Genomic DNA, 14,443 nt, shown 5'->3' with positions numbered 1-14,443 from the left:
AAATGATTGCAAAACTGTTGAATTATCATATGCATGCATATAGTCAGGAGTGGCTGTGTGGTAAGTAGCTTGCTAACCAACCACATGGTTCCGGTTCAGTCCCACTGCATGGCATCTTGGGCAAGTGTCTTCTGCTATAGCCCTGGGCCGACCAATGCCTTGTGAGTGGATTTGGTAGACGGAAACTAAAAAGCCTGTCGTATATAGGTATATATATGTGTGTATGTGTTTGTGTGTCTGTGTTTGTCCCCCTAGCATTGCTTGACAACCGATGCTGGTGTGTTTACGTCCCCGTCACTTCGGTTTGGCAAAAGAGACCGATAGAATAAGTACTGGGCTTACAAAGAATAAGTCCCGGGGTCGATTTGCTTGACTAAAGGCGGTGCTCCAGCATGGCCGCAGTCAAATGACTGAAACAAGTAAAAGAGTAAAAGAGTAAGAGTATGCTTTTTGTGATGTAAAAATACTTATATTGAAGAGAAGCTTACACATCAACAAGATCAAATTCATGTTCTTGAAATTGCATGGAATTATAACATTCGATATCTGTTTTTTAAATTCAGGATAACTCAGTAGGTAATATATGTTACTTAAAATTCTTGACGAAAATGATAATCCAGTTTTCGGAAGTCATCGATATAAAGCAACATACCAGAGGTAAGAATTTGACATTTTCTTTCAAAAGATTCTCTCTCGTTCTTTCTCCCTCTCTCTTGTTAATGCTTCATGGAGTGAAGTATTGAACATGACTGCAGAAGGCATAAGAATACTTGAAAGAAATGAGATGCGCATGCATGCTCTACTGGATGTGTCAGATTAATGTATATGTATGACAAAGTGCAAATGTGCTGAGAGAAAAATTGGGCAAAAGAGGTACCAGATGTGGTGTACAAAAGAGAAAACTGCTGATATGGTCTTGTGATGGGTATGGATGAGCACAGCTGCATAAAGAAGTACAGACTGTTGAATGTGGATGGAACTTATGAAAGAAGACGATTCAGGAAAACATGAAATGAAGTAGTGAAGACCAGTGTCAGGTTGTTGAACCTTGCATAAAGACTGAGCTGATTAGAGATTCAGTGTGCTAAAGAAGCCTCATCAATCTCATAAAAATGAGGTCAAACAGTCAAACTGTCTAACCCATGCTAGCATGAAAGTGGACATTAAATGATGATGATGATGGTGATGATATATATATATATATAGCATCAGGTAACCATCTGAGTAAGGATTATGTTGAAATCATAAGATGCAGCATGATAGATGTGAACTATTTTGGTAGATGAACTTATTGAATCAATGATGAATATCACTGGATGGCGAGCAGAGGAATGCCCAACAAACTGACAGCCAGAATCAGTTTCCTTAGATTTTATTCTGAATACAGATTCTGCTTTGTTGACTGCTCCAGTGCACAGTCTGAATTGTTGATATGCCTGCATTTAATGTTCCTTTTTAATTTTGGACATCAACTAGACAATGGCAGCCTTTAATGAAGCTACATTATTATGAAGATGGATATTAGTGTCTCTTTCATCATCATTATCATCATCATCATGATCATCATCATCTTTCAGTGTCTGATTCCATACTGGCATGGATCGGATATTTGACAAGAGTTGGCCTTGGCTCCATTTGTCTGTTCTGGCATGATTTCTATTTGGCCACTTTTATATGCTTCTATATGGCACCAGCACATAGGACTGGCACAGGCACTTCTACATACCACTGGCACAAGTGCTTTTATATGACACTGGCAATGGTGCTTTTACATAACATTGGCATGGACACTTTTACATGGCACCACCAAAGGTACTTTTATGCGAAACTAGCACCCACAAGTCTGCAAGACTAGGATTTCTTGGCTGAGAGAGAGATGCAGAAGATATGCCTATAGGCATGGACGGCCTTAGTTTTACTTAGCTTAGCATGTTTTCTCAAGCATAGAAAACCCTTAGAAGTCTTGGCCACCTGTCATCTCCTCTTTGAGGCCCAACATCTGAAGATTCTTTCTCACCACTTCATCCATGTCTTCTTGGATCTGCCCCTTCCACATGTTCCCTCCATAATTAGAGATCTTCACTTCTTGATGCAGCTTTCCTCATCCATTGCTCCATGAGATTTAAATCTGGCAAGTTTGGAGGCCACAAGTTTGGTATTACATGATTGTAACGATTGACTGACATTCATTCTTGGGTTATATGAATTTGAAAGAAAGTGCTGAGTCTATTGAAGTACATGTGGCTTTCTATTGCATACTTAATCCACCTAGGACTTAACAGATCTATCTCCAGCAGCTCAATGTATACTATAGTATTAACTCTAAAATCCTGTCAAAAGATGTGAGGTGGAACATGGCATTCACCACTAAGCATTCCTAAATTCATCGCAATTGCTGGAAACTTGGTGTGCATCATTCAATGAAAACAGAAGGATCTGCACTTAACCATCAGGAATTGGAATTTTTCCTGTTAGACTTTTGGCTGTGGATGAAGATTTTTTCATCAGAGAAGAATCAAAGCATGCCATATTTGTAAGGGTTTTAACCTTGTTAAGTAACCACTTGGCAAGGATCAAAGGATTTTTCTGTGTCTTTGCAGACATCAATTGGCCTCTCCTCAGTACTTGTATCAATGTCCTCATGCACCAGTTTTGATAGTCTGTTCTGACACCTAAAGTTTTTTGGCTATAGCCCTCATAGATTTTGTGGAATCATCATCAATAATGTTTTGAACCCATTGGATGAATTGCAGTGTCGTTATAGTGTAAAAATGTTTAGAATGCTTTTTTCTCTTTGATACGTTTGAAACATCCCTGCCAGAGTCTTCCATTTCTATTTGAACTTTACGTGCAAAGATCTTGCAACATGTAGAAAGCTGGTAATTTCTACATTGATGCATTCCACATATATCGCAGCAATAACTGCATATCTTTTCATTTTTTGTGTCAGCACTTTATCTACCATGGATAATAGGAAAGAAATAAAATTCTTTTAATTGATTTAAGAGAATAATAAACTGATAATTATTTAGTGTCCTGAAATACTTCTCACACCCATTGTATATTAGATTGGTAAGGAAGCTCTGTTGCATTTCAAGATAGAAAAGTAAATAATTATTTGGTTTTAATTGATATTTTTTATCAAGATAGTATATTCTCTCATTCTTGATAACATAATTCCAATCATTTGGGTGAAAAATTTTTCAAGTTTCATTTTTAAGCTGATCACAATTGTTAGATATTTATAGATTGTTTTCACTCTAATAAATGTTGCAATGGTCTGAAAAGATAATAGAGGGAACAAAATCGGTAGAGTAAGGATGGTGAGGTAAAACTCCATATTTAAGGCAGTAATCCTTTCATGAATGACTTCAGTAGGATATGATTTTGTGTTATTATGTTGGAGCAACACCTCTGTACATTTGATTAATGAGGAATACCTTTGCTGCAATTTTTTTGTGTGCAATGCTTCCACCTGATAACAGTATTCCTCTGCATTTTACTTTAACACTTAATAGTATAAAACATCCTTTATACCCAACAAACAGAGCACATTTTTAGCTGTTGTAAATGTTTGAGGATGGATTCTCTTTTTTCATTTTTGTTAAATATAATTATAGAAAACCAACTTTTCACCACCTGTGATGATTCTATCCAGGAAAGTTTTTGTAGGTAGTCTACTCTTCAATAATGAGCAGAAAACAACTTTATGATTAAGCTGATAAGCAGTCAAGTGATGAGGCACCCATTAACCAAATTTAGATACTTTTCCTCGTTCATGCAAGTGTTTTGTGATCAAAATGTGACTTCACTTGAACTGTTTTGCCAATTTTCATGTAGTTTCCCTTGGGTTTTCCTCAACTATGGTTTCCAGAAGCTCAATATTGACAGAACATGGCCATGCAGATCAAGGAAATATGTGAAAGAAATATTTCCTGAGTAAAACTGGCCAAACCATCATTGGAATGTCCAGACACTTGAAGCTTTGTTTTCACAGACAGAATGAATATTTCTTGTTTCCATTGCTTATTTTGAATTCATACAATATGCAGTGTCTGTTATGGGTCTGATCTAAACTAATTTTAAAAGGTAAAGTAAATCATACAAATTTAACCATTATATTATAAAGTAATCTGTGAAGAATAAAGCATTAAAGTGTAAAACTTAATGTTTATTTGACAATAAGTATTGAAAAAGTACCCTGAAGTGATTGTGTTAAAAATGTTACAGGACCTTCTTTCTGACCTAATGTTTATAATGTATTGCTTTCATAGCAAAGACATTTGTGGTAGGGGGGAATTGTTTTCTGAAATGTGTCATCTTTATCATAGAATGAATTAATATGAAAACTAGTGAAAAAAAAATATTTGCTGAAATATATTTTCTTAATATTTTGCTTTTTTTTGCAGGATTTTACAGTAAACAATACAATACCAAATTTGCAGATAACAGCTACTGATGCTGATCACAATCCCACTCTAAATATTCTTTGATAGTAAGGATACTGGTTTATTTTTTGCTTTATACTCACAAGTCATTCAATGTATTTTAACATGAAAGTAGCTAAATTAAACCAACCTGTACTTTAGGCAGTTTCACTTTCCAAGATGATTCTTAATACAATTTACTGAACCAAATTCATAGGTTACTACTTTGATACACAGCCTTCATAACTGATTAATCATAAGAATTGCTTCATGCTTGTGTTTAGTCTAAGTTGGTCTCAATGGTTTAAGTCTACTTAACAGTAGATAGTTACCATGGACATGGGGACGTGGGTTGCATTGTTTACTGATGTAAACTGATGATTTTGTTTGTTGTCTGCAGTTCTGAGTTAATTTCCTCTGGTTAGCAGGCAATTTAAATACAGTGGAACTTAATCCTAAAAGAGATTTAGCTTTTACCTACATAATGTTATAGAAACAACAATGGAACATTTGCTCTGTGGAGTCTTGAACTACAAAAATGAAGATGAATAATTTGCTCAGCCAAATTTGATACACCTATCTCTGTCCCTCTATACTTTTAATCACTGAAATGGCACAAAACTGCACCCAGTCAATACTATTTCTCCCAGCATGGAAAACAGACTTTGAATAATGATGATGATGATGATATCTATGTATATGGTTCATATATGTATGTGTGTGTCTACACACACATATAATTGTCTGTAAAGTCACAAGAGGGACTGAAGGATGACGAGTTTAGTGCATGTCATATATCAGATTAACTTAATATTATGAATCCACTCTTTATATAGGGATGAATCACATTTCTTCTGGAATGATTGATCAAAAATTGTTTTAAGCTGGACATTTAGACACATGCACACACTTCTATCACTTTTTCTTGCCATTCCATATACCTCACTAATTTTCTTCTCTTACTAAAGCAGAAAAGTAATTTCCTTCTTTGTACAGTTGTTACTTTTCTTTTTCCATTTTTTTTCTCATTTCATCTCTCACTTCTGTATTACACCATTTCACACCAATACCCTTACACACACTATTCACATTCCTCCTATCTTCTTTCCACCCTCACACTTGCACCCACTGCTACCTCTCTACTCCTCACTTCTATATTTTACTTGCTCACAATATAATTACTCATGTACACCAACCATCCACACATTCCCACTATCCCATGCCATTACATCCAACACTTATATTTTGCCAATATAAGAAATTATTATTAGTATAATTTTTTGATTGATAACTAGTTCTTTTGGTTACTTGTCAAATGTCTGGTAATAACATGTTACAAAAGCTGTCATGAAGGTTTCTCAAAGTTCTTTTCAATTTTATTTAGGCCTTATAAGTTAAAAACAGATTTAGTTTTGTCTTGTTAAATAAGATGTTGCAGCAAATAATATTCATAACTGTCTGAAAACCAACTCTTTTAATGCACACCTCTGAGTTTCATTGTCTTAAAATATCTTCTCATCTTAAAAATATCTTTTGTATTATTCTTGTTATTCACTATTCTTATAAATGTTTATTTGTTTCAATTTCAGCCTGCTGGCCAGGTGAGTTTAACTTTGATTTGATATTTATTCTAACGTCTTCCATGATGGTATCCATAATGGTATCAAATATGCTCTTAGAATCTACTTGAAATCAACTCTTTGGGGAAATATAAAATTTGTTGAAGTTGAAATTTGCTGGTGATTTTTGTTCCTCTGGCAAGACCTGTGTTGTTGGTGTTTTTGTAGCTACTGTGGTAGTGATTGTGGTCAACACCTCTGCTTTTGTTGGCGTTGTTGTCTCTCATGTAGTATTTGCTGTTGGTGTTTTTGCTGGAGACCTCTCTGCTTTCTTTCTTGGGGTTGCCTCTGTAGTTGGGGTTGCTTCAGTTGTTTGTGGTGTGAGTGGCGCTTGTATCAAGGAGGTAGTGTCCTCCTTCTGTTTTAGTCAAAAGGCTTTCAGGTGGTTATTTTGTCCACATTGATAGCATCTTGGCCTTCTGTCCTCAACAGTGACATTCAGCATAGTGCCATCTACAAGTCTGAGTTGATCAGGAATTTGTTTCAAAATGTCTTGGTTTATTTGGATCATTATTTGAAATACCTGACCAGTCCTGTTGCTTTTTCCTTATTTCTTGACTTGGATAATTCTGATTTTATCCTCCTAGTGAAGAAGGACAGCCATGATAATTCAGCAAACATTCATTTCTGATAGTATCTCCAGTATTTTTATCTTGTTGACACTCTGTCCCAAGTATGTTTGAACTAGGATAAGCTCACTGTTTCTCAGTCGGCTGTTGAATGCTGTTTTGCTATGCCTTCTGTAGCAAATCTGACTTCAGTTGTGTCATATTTCTTACTTCTCACCAGATAAGTTACGTCTTTTCAAATGGGTTGCAAGCATTTTTCAACTGCTTGCTTTCTGGCAGTTTCTATACATCTATTTTTTAATGATATAGTTTTGTACACTATGGCATGTTTGTTCATTTTCTCTGATGGTGTGTTTATCAAAATGCTTCTTTTGCTTTTTCTTTTAAAATGTTTCTGTGAGAGGTTCTACTGAAATATTTATAAACTCATTGCTTGGTTTTGCTATTGAACTGAGAAACCTTGGCTGTTTAATGCATTGGGTTGCTGTTGTTGTTGTTGGGTGTTCAATGTCTTAGAGTTTAGTGGTGGTAGTGGGAGCGCTTGGATTCACAGATGTTGCGACTCTAGTAGCATCCATTAACTGAATTTCCTTGCTCTTTTCCCCCTTTTTCTTCATTTCTTTTCTTCTTTTTCCTTCTGATGCTCAATGTTGCACATGCTTGCAAGACTTTGGTCTTCCCTCTCTCTGCCTTTTTAGGCATGGAGTGGGCAGAGTCAGTTAATATTTACATCTTTTGTCTGTCTTCCAACAACAGAGGGAGGAAGTCAAAAGAAAGGAAGAGCAGACACTCTTCTCCAAGGCTATTTTACAAATTTTAAAAATCGAAAAATGAAAAATTAGAGATTTTAAACTGAAAATTCACCCTAAAGTGGAAAAGTCCCACCTAACCGCTCTGCTCAGAAATGTTGGCTTGGCCACAAAAATGTTGTAAAAAATTTTCAGATACAACAATATCTGCAAAAATTGCACAAAAACTTACAGTTCACAAACATGTTCTTCTTCTTTGAAATCATGAGCAGAGTCCAATAATAATAATAATAAAATAATAATAATAATAATAATAATAATAATAATAATAATAATAATAATGATAATAATAATAGTAATAAGAAGAAGAATAAGATTTTAGGCCACGTGTTTGTTGAACAACACAGAAAATCTATCATTGAAATGAAGCAAGAAGTTCTGAATGAGCTTGCAGTTGTAGGCCATACAACTATGAATGATAGGGAACCACTCCATAAACTCTCAAAGGCACACCAACATAAAACACAAATAAAAATTGGCAACTGCATTACACAAGAAATCATACACCAACTAAAACCCGATCTTAATAAATTAAATGAAATTATTTGCTCTGTCGCTAAGGTAATCGAAAGATGCTGTTTAACACCCAAAAAGGCAACAATACCAAATTCGAAAAGAAAATCAAACTGGAGGAGTAGAATTGAAACTGAAATTGAATCATTGTGAAGGGAGATATCAATATTAACTGAGATAATATCTGGAAATGATGTAAGATCAAGAAAAGGCAGGAAGATTGTGAGAAAATATGGACACTCAACAAGAGAACTAATGTCAGCGAAAGAAACACTTAAACAAAAAGTTCAAGCAAAATCTCAGAGAATACGCAGATTTGAAAAAGAATCAAATTCTACAAACAAAAAAGATGTTCAAATCCAATGCCAAATCATTTTACAGGGGAATAGGGAAAGAAAAAATGACCATTGAAAATCCACCCCTAATGGAAGAAGTTGAAAACTTTTGGAGTGATGAGAAACCATACAATGAAAATGCAGAGTGGATCAAACGCACCCAAGATGACTACAAAATCTACAAGAACAGGTATGGAAAGACATCTCAATCGCCGACCTAAGGAGGGCACTAACGAAGGCTCATAAGTGGAAATCCCTGGTATTCATAGAGTACCAAATTTCTGGCTCTCATCACTCTCGTCCGCACACAAAAGTTAGTAATACTATTTAATAGTATTATGAAAGACCCGAAAAAAACACCACATTGGATGGCAAATGGTATTACTTACCTCCTCCCCAAAATAACAAAACGAAAAGAACCAAAAAACTACTGGCCTATAACATCTTTATCTACTACCTATAAGATTTTGACATCTATTCTAGTAGAGAAACATATACGTTTATGGAAGAGAATAACCTCTTTCCCACTGAACAAAAAGGATGCAGATGAGGCTCATACGGATGCAAAGATCAGCTCCTAATTAATCGTATGATCCTTGAGAACTGCCATAACAAGCGCAGAAATCTCAGCTCTTCATGGTTTGATTATAAAAAGCCTTTGACAGCATACCGCATTCGTGGATTCTGAAATCGCTGGACATTTTCAAATTTCTCCTGTGATTTCAGATTTTTTAAAGTATAATATGTCACTATGGAACACGAAGCTCCAATTATATCACTCTAATAGAGTATTGCGCTCAAACACATTAGCATAAACTGTGGAATTTTCCAAGGTGACTCACTTTCACCACTAATTTTCTGCATAGCACTAATACCACTCTCAAGTGAACTGAATAGAACAGGATATGGCTACAAAATCGACAACAGAAAATAAGCCATCTATTTTATATGGATGATTTAAGCTATATAGCAAAAATGATGAAGAGCTTAAAGGATTATTACATACCGTGAAAGGATTCAGTGATGATATCGGGATGGAGTTTGGCCTTGAAAAGTGTGCCAAAGTCACTTTTAAGAAAGGGAACTTGGTAAAGCCTAGTTCAATCGAATTAGATATTGAAACAGTAATAAAGGAACTTGAGCAGGAACAAACCTACAAATACCTAGGAATAAATGAAGGCTCTGGTATCCAGCATGCAAGCATGAAAGAGAAGGTTAGGAAGGAATGTTATAGAAGAGTTCGAGCAGTCCTGAAGTCTGAACTGAATGCATATAATAAGGTGTTAGCCATAAATTCCTTAGCAGTACCAGTTGTTCTTTATAGCTTCAATATGCTTAACTGGAATACCAGTGAAATAATGAAAATTGACAGAAAGATCCGCAAGCTACTGACTTGTAATAAGATGCACCATCAAAAGGCAGACATGGATCGCCTTTACCTTCCCAGAACTCAGGGAGGTCGAGGTTTGATCCAGCTTGAACTTACATACAAAACCACCACAATCAGACTAGCCAAATACCTTGAAGCAACAAAGATTGGATGCTAAAACTTGTTGAAAAACATGAAAGACTGAAAAGACTTCACTCTATTCTCAAAGAGAGCAAAAAATTCGCTGCTGATCTCTTAGATACCCACCAGATTGATCAGGCTGAAGGAGATGCGCCAACTGCAGCTGCAAAGAAAATAAAATTAATTGCAAAGACAAAAGCACATGAAAATTTAGCTAGCAGATGGGAACAGAAACCTCTCCATGGCAAGTATGTGGTCCGTAGAAAACAAGCTGATGTCGACTAGAAATACACACACCATTTGTTACGAAGCTCAGGGCTAAAAACAGAGAGTGAAGGTTTCATATTAGCTGCTCAAGACCAAAGCTTATTAACCGGAACTACCAAGCCAATGTGATAAAAAATGGAGCTGACCAAAATGCCGATTCTGTAACAATGAGATTGAAATAATAGACACGTAATCTCAGGGTATAGAGTCTTAGCACCTGCAGAATATAAATCAAGACATGACAGAGTCGGCCAGTATTTACATTGGACAATATGTCGGTATTATAAAATCAAAACCACTGACAAATGATATAAACACCATCCTGAAGCTGTGACTGAGGGAGAAAGTGTCGATTCTATGGGACTTCACCATACAGACCAACAAGACTATAAAAGCTAATAAAACCGGATATTATTATAAAAGATCAGACAAAAAGATGTGTTTATTAATTGACATGAGTATCCCTTGCAATCACAATATAGCGGCAAAAGAATTTGACAAGATTAGTAAATATAAAGACCTGCTTATAGAAATTGACAAATGTGGCATCTCAAGGCGACTACAGTACCAGTGATTGTAGGATCTCTAGGAATGATAAAAAAGGTACTGAAACCTATTTGAAAATGATTCCAGGCTTACCATCCCTACAGGAAGTGCAAAAAATCGTATTAACTGGAACAGCTCATGTTCCAGTGAATGTTCCATTATCACTGTGAAAACAACATCCATCCATGAATTTATTTATTTATTAATTTTTAAATACATATTTTATCTGTGAATTTGCGTATGTAATCTGGGAATGCATACAATGAGCTACTCTGCCCTAGGTGTATGGAAAACACTCGGTGAGAAACGGAAGAAATTTGAAGAAAGAAGGAAAAATGTAATAATAATAATCATCATCATCATCATCATCATCATTTAACATCCGCTTTCCATGCTAGCATGGGTTGGAGGGTTCAACTGGGGTCTGGGGAGCCCGAAGGCTGCACCAGGCCAGTCAGATCTGGCAGTGTTTCTACAGCTGGATGCCCTTCTAACGCCAACCACTCCGAGAGTGTAGCGGGTGATTTATGTGCCACCGACAATAATAATAATAATAATAATATAATAATAATAATAATAATGTTTCTTTATTAGCCACACAGGGCTGAACACAGAGGGGACAAAATACAAAGTAGAGCTTTTCTTTTTGGGAAGAAAAAAAATGGGGTAGGTTTTCGACCAAAAGGGATCATAAAAAAACGATCAATAGGGATCATGTATATCACAGAAATATCATGATGTAAAGTGTAAAGGGGGAAACTAAGGTTTATCCATGGAAAGAAAAGCCTATGGAAAAGACCATGTTAACCTTGGTCAATAATGTCACATATTAACACATTTATTTGCAAGTAAGTAACTCTCTGTTTTAAATTTTCCTGGGTTCATAGGATTATGCTCAAGGTGGCTTCGTCATTCATACATGTCATCCTTGCTACATTTACCCATCTTTTTTTGAAACATTCGCTAGACAAAACTTGCCTCTCTACTCTCACTTTCCTTTTCAAGTGATACTTGAAGAAGTTGATGAGAGATTGACCAGAGAGGAAAGTGCTTGTCTCTAATCCTTTCAGACACGTCCACCAGATACATTATTTCGCCTTAGTCACAAGTATGATGAAAATAGCTCTTCTTCCCATTTGAAGGAAGGAGGTGTGACGATATTGATAATAGACTTGGCTGATAAACTGACTCATCCCACACGTGACAGCAGTCATTCGACATAAGCTCACTGGTTGGAAATGGTTGGACACTGCACGAGTGCGTGCAGAATGGTTTCATCGCTCTGACCGCATCTTGGGCAGGTTGGCCCGTGTTTCTCAAGCCGTGTCTGTAGAGCTTATCCCGAATGGGTAGTGCTCGGTAGCACTGCCAGGCCAGGGATCTCTGGAAGTTGTCCATAGGTCCTAGCCCAAAAGTCGTCTTGAACAGGCAGGTCAGGTATTCCTCGTTGATGCCCATGTTTGCCCGAGATCGTCGTCGTACCTCCCCTCCACTAATACCCTATAGAATGCTTTGGTTGTTTGAGTCTCTCAAGATCGACCCGGGACGGCATAGTTGCTTGAGAGCAATGCGATACTTGTGGTGCCGTTTGCCCTTCTTCGGCCTCTTTTTGATCCATGACTGCAGTTTGGTCATGGAGATGAGCTGCGGGAAAGCGTGCCTCACAAACGGCGACCACACCTGTTCACACATCGTCTATGTAGAGCCGGAGATGTCGCAGTCTCAGCACGTGTCTGTGCATCATCAACCACGGCATGCCCAGCCCTCCTTTTAATGGGTGTTGACAACAAATGGATTGCCTGACCATCGGGATGCATCTTTTCCACAAGAAGCGGAAGAGAATGTGTTCTAGTTGGTGATGGTAGGGTCAGGACAAGGCACGACGGTCAGTGGTAGTAGATGATGGATGCGATGTATGTGTTTGCCACCTCTGCCCAACCTTTTAGGGACAGTTTCCTCTCGGCCCATTGCCAGGCGAAAGTGACCACCCTACTCATTATCTTGTTCCAGTTCTTCTCCATTTGGAGGTCCGGACCAAACCAGACCTTGAGCAACTCGACCGGACCATCAGTCCAGTGTCCCATGATGGAGGCACTGGTGGACGGCAGGGCTTGGTTCTCCAGGTACAAGCCGCGAGATCAACTAACTTTTCTCGGATGATTGTTGCTCCTTTACCACTTTGTAGTCTTTCAGTGTCTTACCGACCAGCTCGATGTGCTTGTGACTAGACACTATGATGGTGACATCGTCCGCGTATGCAGACATGTTTGTCCCGCATCCCAATTCTCGCGGGATGCTCCTCAGAGTTACCAGCTTCTGCAGTAGTAGCTTGAGAGTCAATATGTATAGAAGCGACGAGAGAGGGGCATCCCTGACGGACCAAATGTGCAATGTCAAAAGGTCTCGATAGATGTCCATTTACGCAAATTACCGAACGGATGTCTCTGTACAAAGCAGCTATCCAGCTGCAGATGACGGGACCGAAACCAGCCTCTCTGAGGATAGCCTCCAAATATTGATGGTCTACCCTATTGAAAGCTTTCAATTGTTCCAAATTGATCTGGGCCCCACCCATGACAGGTTCCTTAACTACCTTGTATATGATGTAGTGCATCAGTTGTCATGGATGATCCGGCCCGGCACGGCGCACTTTTGTGCCTTGTTGTCGAGTTTCTTGATGCCAAGGCCAACGTTTGGCTAACACCTTGACCAAAATTTTCAAGTCTGCATTAAGTAGAGTGATGGGCCTAAAGTTATCTATTACATACCCCTTGTTTAGATCTTTTTTCAGCAGTGTTATGGCTTCTCGGCTCACAAAACCGGGGATGCTCCTGTTTTGCTGCGAGTTGCAGTACACCGCTGCCAAGAGTCTCCAAACAAGTCTGGCATACAACTGTAAAGCTCATAGGATAGACCATCCAAACCCGGCGATTTGTCCCTCGAGCATTCTGCCATCGTGTCCCGCACTTCCGCCACGATGATGGCACCTTCGCAGTGCCCTGCCTCTCTTGTCAAGAGTCATGGCAGGCTATGTATGTAGGTACTGAAGTCCCCCCTGTGTTCTCTCCTGCCACTCGTCCCGAACTGTTGGGCAAAATGCTGTTGAAAAGCCTCACACATTTTACTTGGCTTGAGTAATTCGTGCCCCTGTTCACCTACCAGAGACCGAATGGTGGCTTTGTTACCTTGTTGCACCTCTGCCACCTGGGCCTCTCATGTGGTTCCAAATAATAATGACAATAATAATAATAATAATAATAATAATAATAATAATAACAACAACAACAACAACACCAGATATTCTGCTCAAAACCACAAATTTGCTTGTTAGTTGTTTGACCTAAATCAGGTGAGCATGTCCATAGTGGCTGACGATATGTGCATCTCTGATCACAAGCGGAGTAATGGGGGAGCATCATAAGCATGTTTTGAGAGGGATTCTTTAGGGGCTTGAATAATTCACCCCTGGAAACAAAGGTGTTTTTATTTGTCATCCTTAGACCACCCTTATATAGGAACTTTTGTGCAGGATGGACTAATTCATCTGAAGAAAATTCTAACTGGGTTCCATCTGCAAGACCATGTACTGTCTTTTGTGAAATGAGGTCACCATGTTCCACACAATTGGTTGTGATGCATATGATTGGTGTACCCTTATCAGGTGCGTTGTCATGATGAGTATATTGCTTTTTCCATATTTGTACTCCAGCATCACTTTGGTATATACTGTTCATCATCATCATCGCTTAACGTCTGCTTTCCATGCTGGTATGGGTTGGACGGTTTGACTGAAAACTGGTAAGCTGTGGGGCTGCACTAGGTTCCAGTCTGATTTTTCAGGGTTTCTA

At 38.0% G+C, this 14,443-nt stretch overlaps 1 protein-coding gene and 1 long non-coding RNA gene across 2 annotated transcripts in view; one reads left to right on the top strand and one right to left on the bottom strand.

Moving 5' to 3' along the window:
- The window catches only part of LOC115225134 (protocadherin Fat 4), a 549,120-nt gene that overhangs the window by 383,638 nt on the left and 151,039 nt on the right, over positions 1-14,443 (bottom strand). The gene's annotated exons all lie outside the window — the stretch shown is intronic.
- LOC118768469 overlaps positions 836-14,443 on the top strand; it is an 18,547-nt gene continuing 4,939 nt past the window's right edge. The window contains exons 1-2 of the long non-coding RNA XR_005004326.1: positions 836-845; positions 12,687-12,692. This is a non-coding gene — a long non-coding RNA (uncharacterized LOC118768469). The remainder of the gene's footprint in view (positions 846-12,686; positions 12,693-14,443) is intronic.

Source organism: Octopus sinensis, linkage group LG2, assembly GCF_006345805.1.
Source record: "Octopus sinensis linkage group LG2, ASM634580v1, whole genome shotgun sequence".
NCBI lineage: Eukaryota > Metazoa > Mollusca > Cephalopoda > Octopoda > Octopodidae > Octopus > Octopus sinensis.
This window is presented reverse-complemented; position numbering and strand designations above follow the sequence as displayed.